The sequence below is a fragment of the Panthera uncia genome (assembly GCF_023721935.1).
Source record: "Panthera uncia isolate 11264 chromosome C1 unlocalized genomic scaffold, Puncia_PCG_1.0 HiC_scaffold_4, whole genome shotgun sequence".
In the NCBI taxonomy this organism is placed as follows: Eukaryota; Metazoa; Chordata; class Mammalia; order Carnivora; family Felidae; genus Panthera; species Panthera uncia.
Window position 1 is genome coordinate 34,410,925 of NW_026057585.1, and position 13,176 is coordinate 34,424,100.

At 42.1% G+C, this 13,176-nt stretch overlaps 1 protein-coding gene across 2 annotated transcripts in view; it reads left to right on the top strand.

Moving 5' to 3' along the window:
• The window catches only part of MCOLN2 (mucolipin TRP cation channel 2), a 57,074-nt gene that overhangs the window by 4,543 nt on the left and 39,355 nt on the right, over positions 1 to 13,176 (top strand). The gene's annotated exons all lie outside the window — the stretch shown is intronic.

Sequence of the window (13,176 nt, forward strand, 5' to 3'; positions counted from 1 at the left end):
TCCTTTCCTCCTTTCCTCCTTTCCTCCTTTCCTCCTTTCCTCCTTTCCTCCTTGACTTCCTTTTATTGGAAGTCCCACAGCATCAGCTATCTGGATCCATTCCTCTGCCTCCCTCTCTCTCTCTCTCTCAGCACAAATCATGAGAAAATCAGTTCATTATAGGAATTGGAGTCGAAGAAAAAAATATATATGATGTATATTGTTGGGATTTTTCTGAAGCCTTCCATCTGCCAGGTTGCTCTGTGACATTCACTCCCTGGGCCAGCATGGTCGTTGCTGTAAACACAGTGAAATTTAGTCTCTGCCTGACTTCCCCACTTTCTATCTCGTACACAAACATCAGGCAGAGAAATACTGGATTACCTGGCATGTGTTATTAGATTCCTTTTTTACATAACTTGTTTTAACTCATGACAACTCAAGAATCCATATGTTAATCACCAAAAATCAAGAAAATATGGAGGACTTAAAGAAGAAATTTGAGATTATATGTGACACTACTGCAAAAGAGTGCCAAGATTTTTTTTTTTCCTTTCTGGTTTATGCACTTCTAGACTTGAAAAATGGAGTCTCAATATATTTATTTCGTAACTTAAAAGAATTAACAATATGCATAGACATCTTTAGGTCAATACAATGTTGCCAGTAGGGTTACAATGAACATTTTTGTAGTCATCTTTTTGACTGGCACTTGTTCTAAAAAACTCATACCCCCTTTGAAAACACATTTTGAAGTTCACTCAGTTTTAAGCATTTGTTGTGCAAATCCACAGAGGTTTGATTCCTAGATCACAGATACTCTTCTGGATACCGAGCCTGAGTGCCCTTCAAAAATGTACATTTCCATCAATACAGGCTTGTTCTCAGTTTTGGTAAATGAAACTTAAGATAGATTTTCACCAGTCTGGCTGTTAGTACATTTTCGTTGCTGTTCAATTTTCACTGTCCTGTTCAGATCCTTGGCCTGTTATTACACTAGGTTGTCTTTTTTTCTTCTCATAACTTGGAGCTGTCTACAGGTAATAGGTCATAAACTTCTGGCTGTTTCAATAGATTGCAGACTTTCCCCCTGTTCTCTCTTTTAACGTTTCAAAATCTTAAATGTTTGTGTGAAGATCTGTCAGTCTTTTTCATTGGCTTCTGACATTGGCTTGTGTCATCCTTAGAAAAGTATGTCAAATCATATTTTAAAAAATTCTCTCTTAGGCTTCGACCGATTTTATTTTTTAAATGTGTCTAAGTTTTACTTTTGCACTTGGAATCCAGGAGGATTCTCATTTTCTCTCTCCCCAGTAGATTCCAAGTTTTCATGATAACAATTCACTGAAAAGTTGATTCTTTGGAAAGACTTCAGGAATATTAATTGAAACAAAATAGGGTTTCTCTCAGCAAACCAGGCAACCAAATTACCTAAAACACTCTCACGTGTCTTGGCCGAGCAAGCCTTTTCAGTATAATTTTAATTCAAAATTTCCTATCAGTGTTTTAGACTCTATATCGTTGTTATATTGTTTTTATTATGTTTGTTGCTGTTGTCATTATTATTATTTCATCTTAACAGGTACTGGCCAACACAACGTTCATATAGTCAAGGTTGTTGTCTCATTCATTGACCCATTTCTTTTTCCTAAAAATTAGTCATCAAACACCTGTTATGTGTTAGGTGCTCTGCCGTATGCTGGGGGATGTAGCGATGACCAAGACCTGGCCTTCAAGAAGTTCTCTTGTAGAGAAGACCAACAAAGAATATGATCTCAATCATAAAGGAAATTAAGTGCTGAGACAGGCAGTAGGGAAGGATGAGAAGGAGCCAGACGTACAGAGAGTTGGGGGCATAGCAGTAAGACAGGTGAAACAGCAGATGCAAATGGCCAGATCAGGGACTGTTTCAGAGCCAGGAAAGAGGATGTGGGGGAGAGTGGGTATGGGAAGGAGGGGGCAGGAGACTTTTAGGCAATAATGGGAGGGTTGGATTTTAGTTTGAAAGCAGGGGGAAGCCACTATGGAGTTTTAAGCAGGGCAGTGATATCTGACTTGTGCTTTTAACGTTACCCCCCAGGGGTGCCTGGGTGGCTCAGTCAGCTGAGCATGGAACTCTTGATTTCAGCTCAGGTCATGATCCCAGAGTCACGGGATGGAGCCCCACATCCGGCTCTGTGCTGAGCATGGAGCCTGCTTGAGAGTCTCTTTCTCCCTTTGCCCCTCCCCTCTTCAGATTCTCTTTCTCCCTTTGCCCCTCCCCTCATTCTCTTTCTCTAAAATACAAAAATTAAATAAAAATAAAAAATAAAAATAAATTAAAAAAACCCATTACCTCTAAGGCTGCAGTGGATAGAGGGAGGTGGACCAACCCATGATATGCTTTGAAGGAAGACTTGATCAATTGGATGTGTGGATTGAGGAAAAGGAGAAGTCAAATTATGGCTCTGGAGCAAAGTTCCTATACTTTACTACACATTAGAATTACCTGGAAAGCTTATCACAAATCTTGATACTTAGCTCATAACTGGGCACCAGTTAGATCCGAATATCTAGGGGCTGGAAGCAAGGCGCTGAAACCTTTTAAAAGTCCCCAAATGGGGGTGCCTGGGCGGCTCAGTCAGTTAAGCGTTGGACTTTGGCTCAGGTCATGATCTCACCGTTTATGGGTTCGAGCCCCGTGTCAGGCATTGTGCTGACAACTCGGAGCCTGGACCCTGCCTCGGATTCTGTCTCCCTCTCTTTTTCTGCCCCTCCCCTGTTCATGCTCTGTCTCTTTCTCTCAGTAATAAACAAACATTAAAAATTTTTAAATAAATAAATAATTGTCCCCAAATGCTTCTAGTGTGCAGCCGAGGTGGAAAATCACTGATAGGGGGAGTGGTTACAGCTGAAACATCTGGATAAATGTGTGTAATCACTGTGCTGAGCAGATGGGTGGAGAAGGGGGTGGGGGTTGGTGTGAGAAATCTATTAGATGTGTGGGTGGAGTTTCAAGGAAGAGGTTGGATAAGGGAGTCTGTTCAAGAGAGAGATTTGCTGGAGTTGCAGATGTGAAAGTCCACATCATGTGGGTAATATTTAAAGCCACAGGACTGGGTCTCGAGAAAGGAGGACAGAGGATAGAAACGCCCTGGACTGTGTCCTGAGGCTCTCTGGCACCCGAAGTCTGATGGAAGAGGAGCCAGCAAAGGAGGCTGAGAAATGACCAGTGAGGTAGGCAGAAGAACCAGGGGAGTGGGATGTCCTAGAAGCAGAGGGAAGAGGTTGCCCCGGGGTTGTACTGGTCAGCGGAATCAAAGGTGGCCCAGCCACTAAGCTGCAGCCTGAGAAGTGACCATTGGCACCTGCAGCCGGAGAGGGTTCACTGGGGAATAACAAATGGAAACTAAGGGTTTGCTCTAAAGAGTCTGAAGACCCTGAGGAAAAGAAATGTTGGATTCATCCCATCAGATAGCTTTACTTGTTTTTTCCTTCTCATTTTAATAACATGACCATTTAGAAGTCTCCCGAATTTATGGACTAGGATTCTGTTGTCAGCCAAATTATCACACATTTCTTTTTTTTTTTTAATTTTTTTTAACATTTATTTATTTATTTTTGAGACAGAGAGAGAGCATGAATGGGGGAGGGGCAGAGAGAGAGGGAGACACAGAATCATCGGAAACAGGCTCCAGGCTCCGAGCCATCAGCCCAGAGCCCGACGCGGGGCTCGAACTCACGGACCGCGAGATCGTGACCTGAGCTGAAGTCGGACGCTTTAACGGACTGAGCCACCCAGGCGCCCCAGTCACACATTTCTAAATAAGAGAAGTTGTATTTGAAATACTAGTTTATTTGAACATGACATTTTTTTCCCCTTCATTCCTGACTATCTTCCAGGCCATTACTCCCTTTATTTAAAAATGTTTCATTTATTTGTTGTGGGGAGGGAGGGGCAGAGAGAGAGAGGGAGACAGGATCCGAAGCGGGCTCCTCACTGCCAGCACAGAGCCAGATGTGGGGCTCGAACCCATGAACCATGAGATCATGACCTGAGCTGAAGTCAGATGCTCAACCGACTGAGCCACCCAGGCGATTACTCCTTAAGAAATATTTAATTCAGGGATAAAGGAGGAACACTGGATAGGGGGGTCAGTAAATTGGATTCTTTTGGGGGCAGGTTGCAACCTGAGGTTACCTTAATCGCCTCATTCATAAAATAAGGAGATGGGAACAGATCACCTGCAAGGTAGAGGATTTCAAACTGGGTGCACATTTGAATAACCTGGGGAGCTTTTTAAAAGCCCCAGTGCCTGGGCCGCACCCACGCCAATTAGGCCAGAATCTCTGTGGATGGAGGCTGGGCTTCAGTGTTCTTCAGGTGCCCCAGGTGACTCAGTGTGTAGCTGAGTTTGCAAACAGTGGCCCTAAGTTCTTCTCTAGCTCTAATATTGAAGTAGTCTATTCTTGGGTCTTAATACATTCCCTACCCTCAACAAACTCAGGAAAAAGGGAAGACTGGATACCAGGTAGGCAATTAGCAGTGTCTGTTAAGGGAGGTCTCAAAATTTACCTTCCGGGCTTCCTTTCACAGGATGGGACTGATGGATACTCTCCATAAAAATGAGGGAGCAAAGGAATTCCAGGAAATGTGGATTCCAATTTGGGAAAGAGGTGAGGGGAATTTCCAAGTTGATGGCCCTGAATAGGAATTAGGAAGCAACCAGTGTAGGTTGAAGCAGGAGGATGAGGCTCCAGGAACGATGAGAAGAAAGAACTGGGAGAAGAAAGAATTTGACGAGTTGCCCAACTTGTTTGATTGTCTTGAAGGCAGCTGGCAGATTCAGCCAGAGCTTGGTGATGGAATCCCAGCTGGTCTGTTGAAAACTGAGAAAATGGGGAAAAGGGGCAATTAACTCCAAAAGCTTTTTCTTACAAGGAGGAATATAAAATCACAGTGTACTAGTGGCTCAACTGTGAAACACATTTGCATATTCACTTCATAAATTCTGAGTATACAAAAGTTTTATTAAAATTTTATTGAGATGATGAGCAGGGAGGGGACAGGTGTATGCTTGCTGGTGGGTGGGGGGCAGATATAAGAGCTAAAATCATCTTTTCCATGGGAGGATGTAGATTGATAATATCTAAAAGAGAAATAAATAGTGGGGCAGCATTATTTAGAAATATTAAAGTAAATAACTGAAAAGAAACAGATAAAAGAATTTGCCTCTAAGGAGCAGAAATCAGGGGTGGGTTTGTTACATAGTTCCTTTAAAATTATGTAGATGAGGGGTGCCTGGGTGGCTCAGTCGGTTAAGCGTCCGACTTCGTATTATAGAATAAATGCAAAGGAAGCCATAAGTGGGATTTAGGCAATATTGACATGATACAGTTTATACTTTAAAAAGCCCACCCTGTGCATCAATCTGATATTGTATCTCTGGATGGGATGTCGTATGAAGTATACGATGTCATCTATGATATATTCCAGGCAAAAATGTTTAACTTGAGTCTATCAAACCTTTGCATCTAGCAAACAACTTGGCATCATGATCTCACCTTTGGTGAGCTAGAGCCCCACGTTGGGCTCTGTGCTGACAGCTCAGAGCTTGGAGCCTGCTTCAGATTCCGTCTCCCTCTTTCTCTGCCCTTCTCCTGCTCACACTCTCTCCTTCTCAAAAATAAATAAACATTAAAACAATAAAATAAAATTATGTAGACGATTAAGTTTGGCGGGGGAAAGATGACATTGGGGAGGTAGATGGGACCAGACAATGCAGAGCTATATAGATGTAGGTTCCTGGTGGTACTTACTGTTCCCTGTGCTAAGGGTACAGGAGGGATAAATTTGGGAAGTGGTTCACCTGCTTCTGCGGTCCCATCCTGTGTGACTAGTAAGAGATCGTTGTGAATTAGGAAAACCATTCTGTTCTAGTGCCACTGCATCAAAACAAGATACCTCAACAGGGATGTGTGTCAGGATCTTGGGGAACAAACACCAATTTCTCCCAAGCTAAGGAGTTTGTAATATCAGCAGTGGTAACACAAGAACATCCACATCTATGGTGGTGGTGTGGTTGGAGCTCTGAAACACTGGAGAAGTAGTCCCAAATATATTTTTTTAATGTTTATTTATTTTTGAGACAGAGAGCATGAGCAGGGGAGGGGCAGAGAGAGAGGGAGACACAGAATCTGAAATAGGCTCCAGGCTCTGAGCTGTCAGCACAGAGCCAGACGCGGGGCTCGAACTCACGAACTGTAAGATCATGACCTGAGCCGAAGTCGGACGCTTAACCCATGGAGCCACCCAGGCACCCCCCAAATATTTTTGACAACTTCCCCCATCAGTTAAAAGAACATCCCCCCTCTCTGAATGTATGTTTGTATATTGTTTTATATTCTATAAAACAGGTAAAACGAACATTTTATTTTTATTTATTTATTTTTTTAATTTTTTTTTCAACGTTTTTTATTTATTTTTGGGACAGAGAGAGACAGAGCATGAACGGGGGAGGGGCAGAAAGAGAGGGAGACACAGAATCGGAAACAGGCTCCAGGCTCCGAGCCATCAGCCCAGAGCCTGACGCGGGGCTTGAACTCACGGACCGCGAGATCGTGACCTGGCTGAAGTCGGACGCCCAACCGACTGCGCCACCCAGGCGCCCCAAAACGAACATTTTAAAGGGTGAGGTAGGATATTAAAATAAATTGCTAAATGCAGTGACTTTACATCATTATGACTTCATAGTGTCGTTACCTAATAACTTGGGGTATAACACATACATTTAACAATAGTAGCTTTGGCCAATATTTTGAATAGTTTTCTTGATAAATCTGTTTCTTTTTTCCAACTTCTTTTCAGATCATATTTGTTTTTGAAAAAATTTTTTAATGTTTATTTATTTTTGAGAGAGCGTGCAAATGGGGGAAGGGCAGAGAGAGAGGGAGACACAGAATCCAAAGCAGACTCTCAGCTCTGGGCTGTCAGCACAGAGCCTGATGCGGGGCTCGTGAACCGTGAGATCCCTGAGATCATGACCTGAGCTGAAGTCGGACGCTTAACTGACTAAGCCACCTAGGCACCCCTTTCATCTTTTTTGAACTCATGGAAAACAAAGTTTATATTAGGAGAGTATTTGTGTCTTCATTTTCTTGATGCTAATGTAGGCCCTCATTGGTTCCAGTGAGTCTCATTTTTTTGTAAGAATCTTTATGTCTCTTGCCCACCTTGTGAGGGTTGACTAAACTGGATAATATACTCCAAAAATGCTTAAATGGGCTCACCTAAACCTTAAGTGGTAGGAATATGCTGAAAACCAGTGAGGCCACCAACATCAACCCCCTACTTTGGGATGTTGCTTTCTTCCCCCCCCAGGTTGCCTTGCATACCTACATGAATCACAGGCATCTGGCATTCTGGCCAAGTGAGGGCAGCTTGGGTATGATACATAATAATCCATATGATAAAACTCATAAATTTAGGGGTGCCTGGGTGGTTCAGTCGGTTAAGCGTCTGACTTTGGCTCAGGTTATGATCTCACAGTTTGTGAGTTCGAGCCCCATATAGGGCTCTGTGCTGTCAGTACAGAGCCCGCTTTGGATCCTCTGATCCCCTTTCTCTCTCTCTGCCCCTCCCTGACTTGTTCTCTCTCTCTTTCTCTGTCTCAAAAATAAAATGTGTAAAATTGTAAATCTTCTCTCTTTGCTAGGTTAATACAGTTAGTAGCCCTAACCCTTTCTTCTCACATACCAGTGAATAGTCCCTTGTGTGCACGCACCCCTCTTTGGAGGCCACTGTAATAGAAAACAATCTTTCATACCTCTTTTTGAGTAGGGTAAGGGTCATGCAAACTGAAAAACTAGCAGCCTGGGCTGGTTAGCTTATTTGCTGAGCCGATCGTGGTAATGGGAACAAGGTACCATCACTGAACTTTGTGTATTTTTCTGAGGCAAAGGCCAAGAGCCTTCACAGGTTCTCACATGGGGTTATGACCCCAGCGAGGTTAAGAATTGCTGGTACCTTGTTTTATTTTGCTTTTTAAAAAAACTTCAAGCTTCCATAGACTTACTTAGTCATTGATTTGTTAAAGCTGGAATTGCCCTCGGACACATGATAGCCTTAAAATTAGGGGACATCATACAGTCTTGAGCATCTGAGGGAAGAGTAGGTTTTCTTAATAACAGATGGGAGCTTTGATGTGCTTCTTCTCTGACTTCTCACCCGTAGCACTAAGACTCAGGCTTCTTTCTCTCCTAAGTTCTCTTTAGTTTTCCATTCTAGCCCATCATGTGGGTGAATTTCCATTCTATTCTAGATTTTGTCTTTATGCTCACCAATATGGTGCTTTTTTCCTCTGCTATTTTGGTCTCTAATAGTGCCACTTATTAAGCTTAAATAATCCAGATCGTGCATTTCCTATAGTTTAGTGAAACATAAATAATTCATGAGTCATGATTACTCTTATTTATTTCATGCAATTTCACTTTCACAAACCCACAGTTGGTGGGTCAGAGTGCGATCTTCACTGATTTCTCTTCCTTGACTGATTTCATGGTGCAATTTCTCATCCCCTGAATTGCGTTATGAGTTATGAGTCCCACTCTCTGTCCTTTTCTCAACCTGTTGCAGATTTTCATCATTTGTGATAGAGCTTGCAGTGTTTTTCCTGCTGACTTAACTCTTGCTTGGACAGTTGTGATCGCAGCTTCAGGCTTCCTGTACCAAGCACCCAGCCTGAGCACAGGAGAGTGTTGCATGATTAAGTGGCAAATGCAGGGATGTTTTGGTCTTGTGATATTGTCTTGCCTCTTTTGTGTTTTTAGTTTTCCTTCTTTTTCACTTTGCATTGGTTGTTTGTTTGACACCATTATATTTCTGTTATAGGATGTCCAGTTGTATCTGAGTGTGTATTTAATACCCTTCACCGAACAGGGAACTAGGGCAGATCTACAAATTGGGAAGAGGGGTGCAAGAAAAAGCTCTCAGAAAAGTAAAGTTTAGAAAGCTTGTACATTTACATTATTCTTGAGATTCTAGAATTTCTAAGCCAAAATATCATCACCTTTTCTTCCAAACTTCAGATGTTGTTTCTAAACCTAAGTTGGACTTATTTTTTTTTAAGTTTATTTATTTATTTTGAGAGAGAAAGAGAAACAGACCATGCGAGCTGGGGAGGGACAGAGAGAGAGAGAGAGAGAGAGAGAGAGAGAGAGAGAATCCCAAGCAGGCTCCATGCCGCCAGCACAGAACTGGATCCGGGGCTTGATCTCACGAACTGTGAGACCATGACCTGAGCCAAAATCAAGAGTCAGACATTGAACTGACTAAGCCACCCAGGAGCCCCAAGTTGGACTTACTAAAAACAGCCATCTCATCCTGTAACTTTATTATTCACATTAATTTTTTTTTCTGTATTTCTATCTTTCTATCCTCTGTTGATTACATTTGGCTAGTACTACTCTTTATTTCACCAGATGGCTCTGTATGCCTGAGGGGGAAGTTCTTCATGCTAGCGTTTTCATTTTTCTCTTTATCCTTCACATTGCTAGAAGTCTTACAACTGCTCTGTAAGTAAAAAACTTCTGGATGGGTGGAGTAATGTCAATAATTTAACACAATAAGTGATTCTGATGTTTGTTATCTCTCTCTCTCTTTTTTTTTTTTTTTTTGCCTGTGACTTATTTTCTTAATAAGGTTTCTTAGGATAATGTTAAAGTCAGTTACCATTTTTTGAACATTTAATGGCCATGTAGTCAAAGAAACCAGCAGCTGAAAGATTTGTTTGAAGCCACTTGAAGCAATTGGGGTACTGTGGTCTCTCTGTTCCCGGGGTGCTCAATGGAGATTTCACTTACAGCAGGGAACACATTTTATGGTACTTTTATGTGTTCATCTCTTTCCCTTCCATGGAACTGAGCTCTTGGAAGGCAGGAAAATGTCTCTGGCAGAGCTGGGCCCACAAGGCGTTCAGCGAGTATTTGACCTAATGCCCTGTGTTTCACACCACTGTTTTCAAGAAGACCACGTCTTCTTTCATCAGCATGGTGTTTCTCACACTAGAGGCCAGGGGTGTATGTGGGAGAGGAGTTTCCATGCCTTCTCCTGAGGGTTTATCACAACTTTTCAGATGTCCCTTTTCGTTTAATTAAATGAAAAAAAAATTACTGTGAATCATCAGGATGAATACGTTAGCAACATGGTTCTGCTAAAGCAATGGTGGTTAACTCTAAATTCAGCCCTGCTCGGACAGGCCCACGAAAACTTCTTCTGGTGTGTTCTAGGGGTCTGAAGGTTCGTGGTGGAGGATGAGCTGTCAGGATACCACTTTCTTCTTGGAAATGCCTCCCTCAGTGCTCTTTGTCAGGCATCCCTGTGGCACTTACCCCTCTGTGTGTTATGATGGATTTCCCTCTGGCTCTGTGTCCCCCTCCTCCAGAGTTAGCCCATTTCCACAGTGCTTTCACACTATGGTGCAACACTCACTGAGCTATGGGATAACCTGGGAATACGTGTTCATAAGTCTTTCTCTCTTACTGGACACTGAACATCAGCAGTTCGGGGAACCTTTCCAGCTTTGAGTCCCGAGTACCCAGCTCTCCCAGCACAGTGCATGGTAAGGTGGTCAGATCGAGTCCCGAGGTAACTAGAATGGATGCAGGCAAACACATTTTAAAGGTCTCCTCATTCTTTTGAGATGAGACTCATGTGGTCATTGATTCTTCATTTCTGAAAGTATTTTTTTTTCCCCAAGTTGGTCTTAGAGGTATTTGTACCTATTCTTGTCTTTCAATATGCTGAGCATGAGTCTTCTAACCCATGTCTGATTCTGATATACTTGGCTCTGTTTCAGCTCCCTGTTTCTTTTTCTTTCTTTCTTTCTTTCTTTCTTTCTTTCTTTCTTTCTTTCTTTTTTAAACATTTTTATTTATTTTTGAGACACAGAGTCAGAATGAGCACGAGCAGGGGAGAGGGAGAGGGAGATGCAGAATCCGAAGCAGGCTCCAGGCTCTGAGCTGTCAGTGCAGAGCCTGACGTGGAGCTTAGACTCATGGACCCTGAGATCATGACCTGAGCCAAAGTCGGACGCCCAAATGACTGAGCCACCCAGGCGCCCCTCTGCTCCTGTTTCTAAGTAGGCTGTTCCATATTGCTTGGTTTCCTCATGTGCTTGGTTATGTCTTACTCCCAGCTGATGAATGTGTTTTCCAAGTTATTTGTTAGAGTGCCCAAGTCCTAGGATGAACCTCCAGAGAAGTCTGTGTGAGTTTGCTGGGAGACGGAGGGCAGTTTCAGTCTGAAACCAAGCAAGCTTGGTTTGATGTTCTCTGGCTCATCCAGGTGTGAGGCGCAAAGGGCTGTGTTGTGGACATCATTTCTCAGGATGGGCCCGTTTCTTAAATTTCCTTTTCTTTTATTTGAAACTACTTTGGCCTTTTCTGTAGTGCTCTAAGCTTGGGGACAGGCAGTTTTAATGCTAGTTATTTTTCTGATAAGGTGCTAGCACTTTGGGACCCCTGTCTACATCTGAGGAGGATCTCCTAGCAGGTCTTGGATGGATTTTGGGCCTTGAACCCTGGCTCCTTCACTCCCCTTTCCCAGGGCTGCAGACTGAAGCCTCGGTACATGTGCCCGCACTTCTCCAGGTTCTCCCCAAGACTAGACCAGGCGTTCCTTGCTCTTAAAAATTTTTAAGTGTTCTGAGAACCATTTTTACAAGTTTACAGGTTTAGAAACTTTATTACAAGTTTTTTAAAATTTAAATATATTTGACATATATCATTGTACAAATTTCAGGTGTTCAACATGTTGATTTGTTGCATGTATATATTGTAATATAATGGCCACCATAGCAATAGTTAGCTCCTCTGTCCCTCACAGAATTATCATTTCTTTAAAAAAAATTTTTTTTTTTTACATTTATTTATTTTGAGAGACAGAGAGAGACAGAGCACAAGTGCGGGAGGGGCAGAGAGAGAAGGAGACACAGAATCCGAAGCAGGCTCCAGGCTCTGAGCTGTCAGCACAGAGCCCCATGCAGGGCTCGAACTCACAAACTGCGAGATCATGACCTGAGCCGAAGTCGGACAGTTAACTGACTGAGCCACCCAGGCGCCCCTATCATTTCTTTTTTGTGGTGGGGATAATTTGAAGATCTAGTCTGTTAGCTAGTTTGATGTTTATAATACAGCATTACTGTTTATATTCACTATATCATGTGTTAGATCTCTAGGACATATTGTTCTACTTCTGATTCTTTAGTCTTTTACAGGTATTTCCTCTAACTTCCCGCACTCCCCAAAAGAAATATGCATTTTGACTGCATCTGACTTCTGACTTCTGACTTCTCTCTCTTCTTTCTTTTTCTTTCCCTTTCTTTCTAACGTCCCTCTTCCTCCCCTTCCTTTCTTTTTCCTTTCCCCTTTCTTACATTCTTCCTCCTTCTTTTCCTTCCTTCCTTCCTTCCTTCCTTCCTTCCTTCCTTCCTTCCTTCCTTTTTTCCCTTCCTTCTGCCCAGCAGGTGAATTATGAATAACCTAGCCTACTATTTCTGGAAATAGAAGGTCTAAAAATCAATTTAAAAATAGAAAATTATTAACTGAGTATAAGCCTTAAATAGTCTTAATATAAGCCTTAAAATAGTCTTTCCTTTTTAGTCTTCTTTAAAACTTCTTAATTGGGGTGGATAATGTAGATCTGAAGTCAGTATAAAAATAGGTCATTCAGATATTTCAGGTGAAAAGATGCCCGCAAATGACCCCCAATTATAGAAACTTCCCTAGAGATGAGTACCTTGAGTGATTGGCTGAACTTAGTAAAATTTATTCATTAAATTTGCCATCAAGACACTTCCTGTTGTGAGAAACAGAAGTCTAAGTTAAACTAGCTTAAGCCTCAAAGAGTATTCATTAGCTCAAATTGAAAGTCTTGAGATGAATGGCTTCAGGTACAGCTGGATCAAGGAACTCAAGTATTGCCATTAGGCTTAGTGTCTATCTTTTGTCTGTTCTGTGTTAGCTTCACTCTCTGACTTGCTCTTTTATGATGGCAAGGTGGCTTTCACAGACTCCAGACTCACAGCCTTTGCTTTAAGTCTATGATCTGCAAACTTTGTTGATTATGTATCCAATGGTAAAAGTTAAGCACATGTTATTTATAAATTATATGCCATTATATACCACTGTTATTCCATGTTGTATTAATTATTAGTAGAG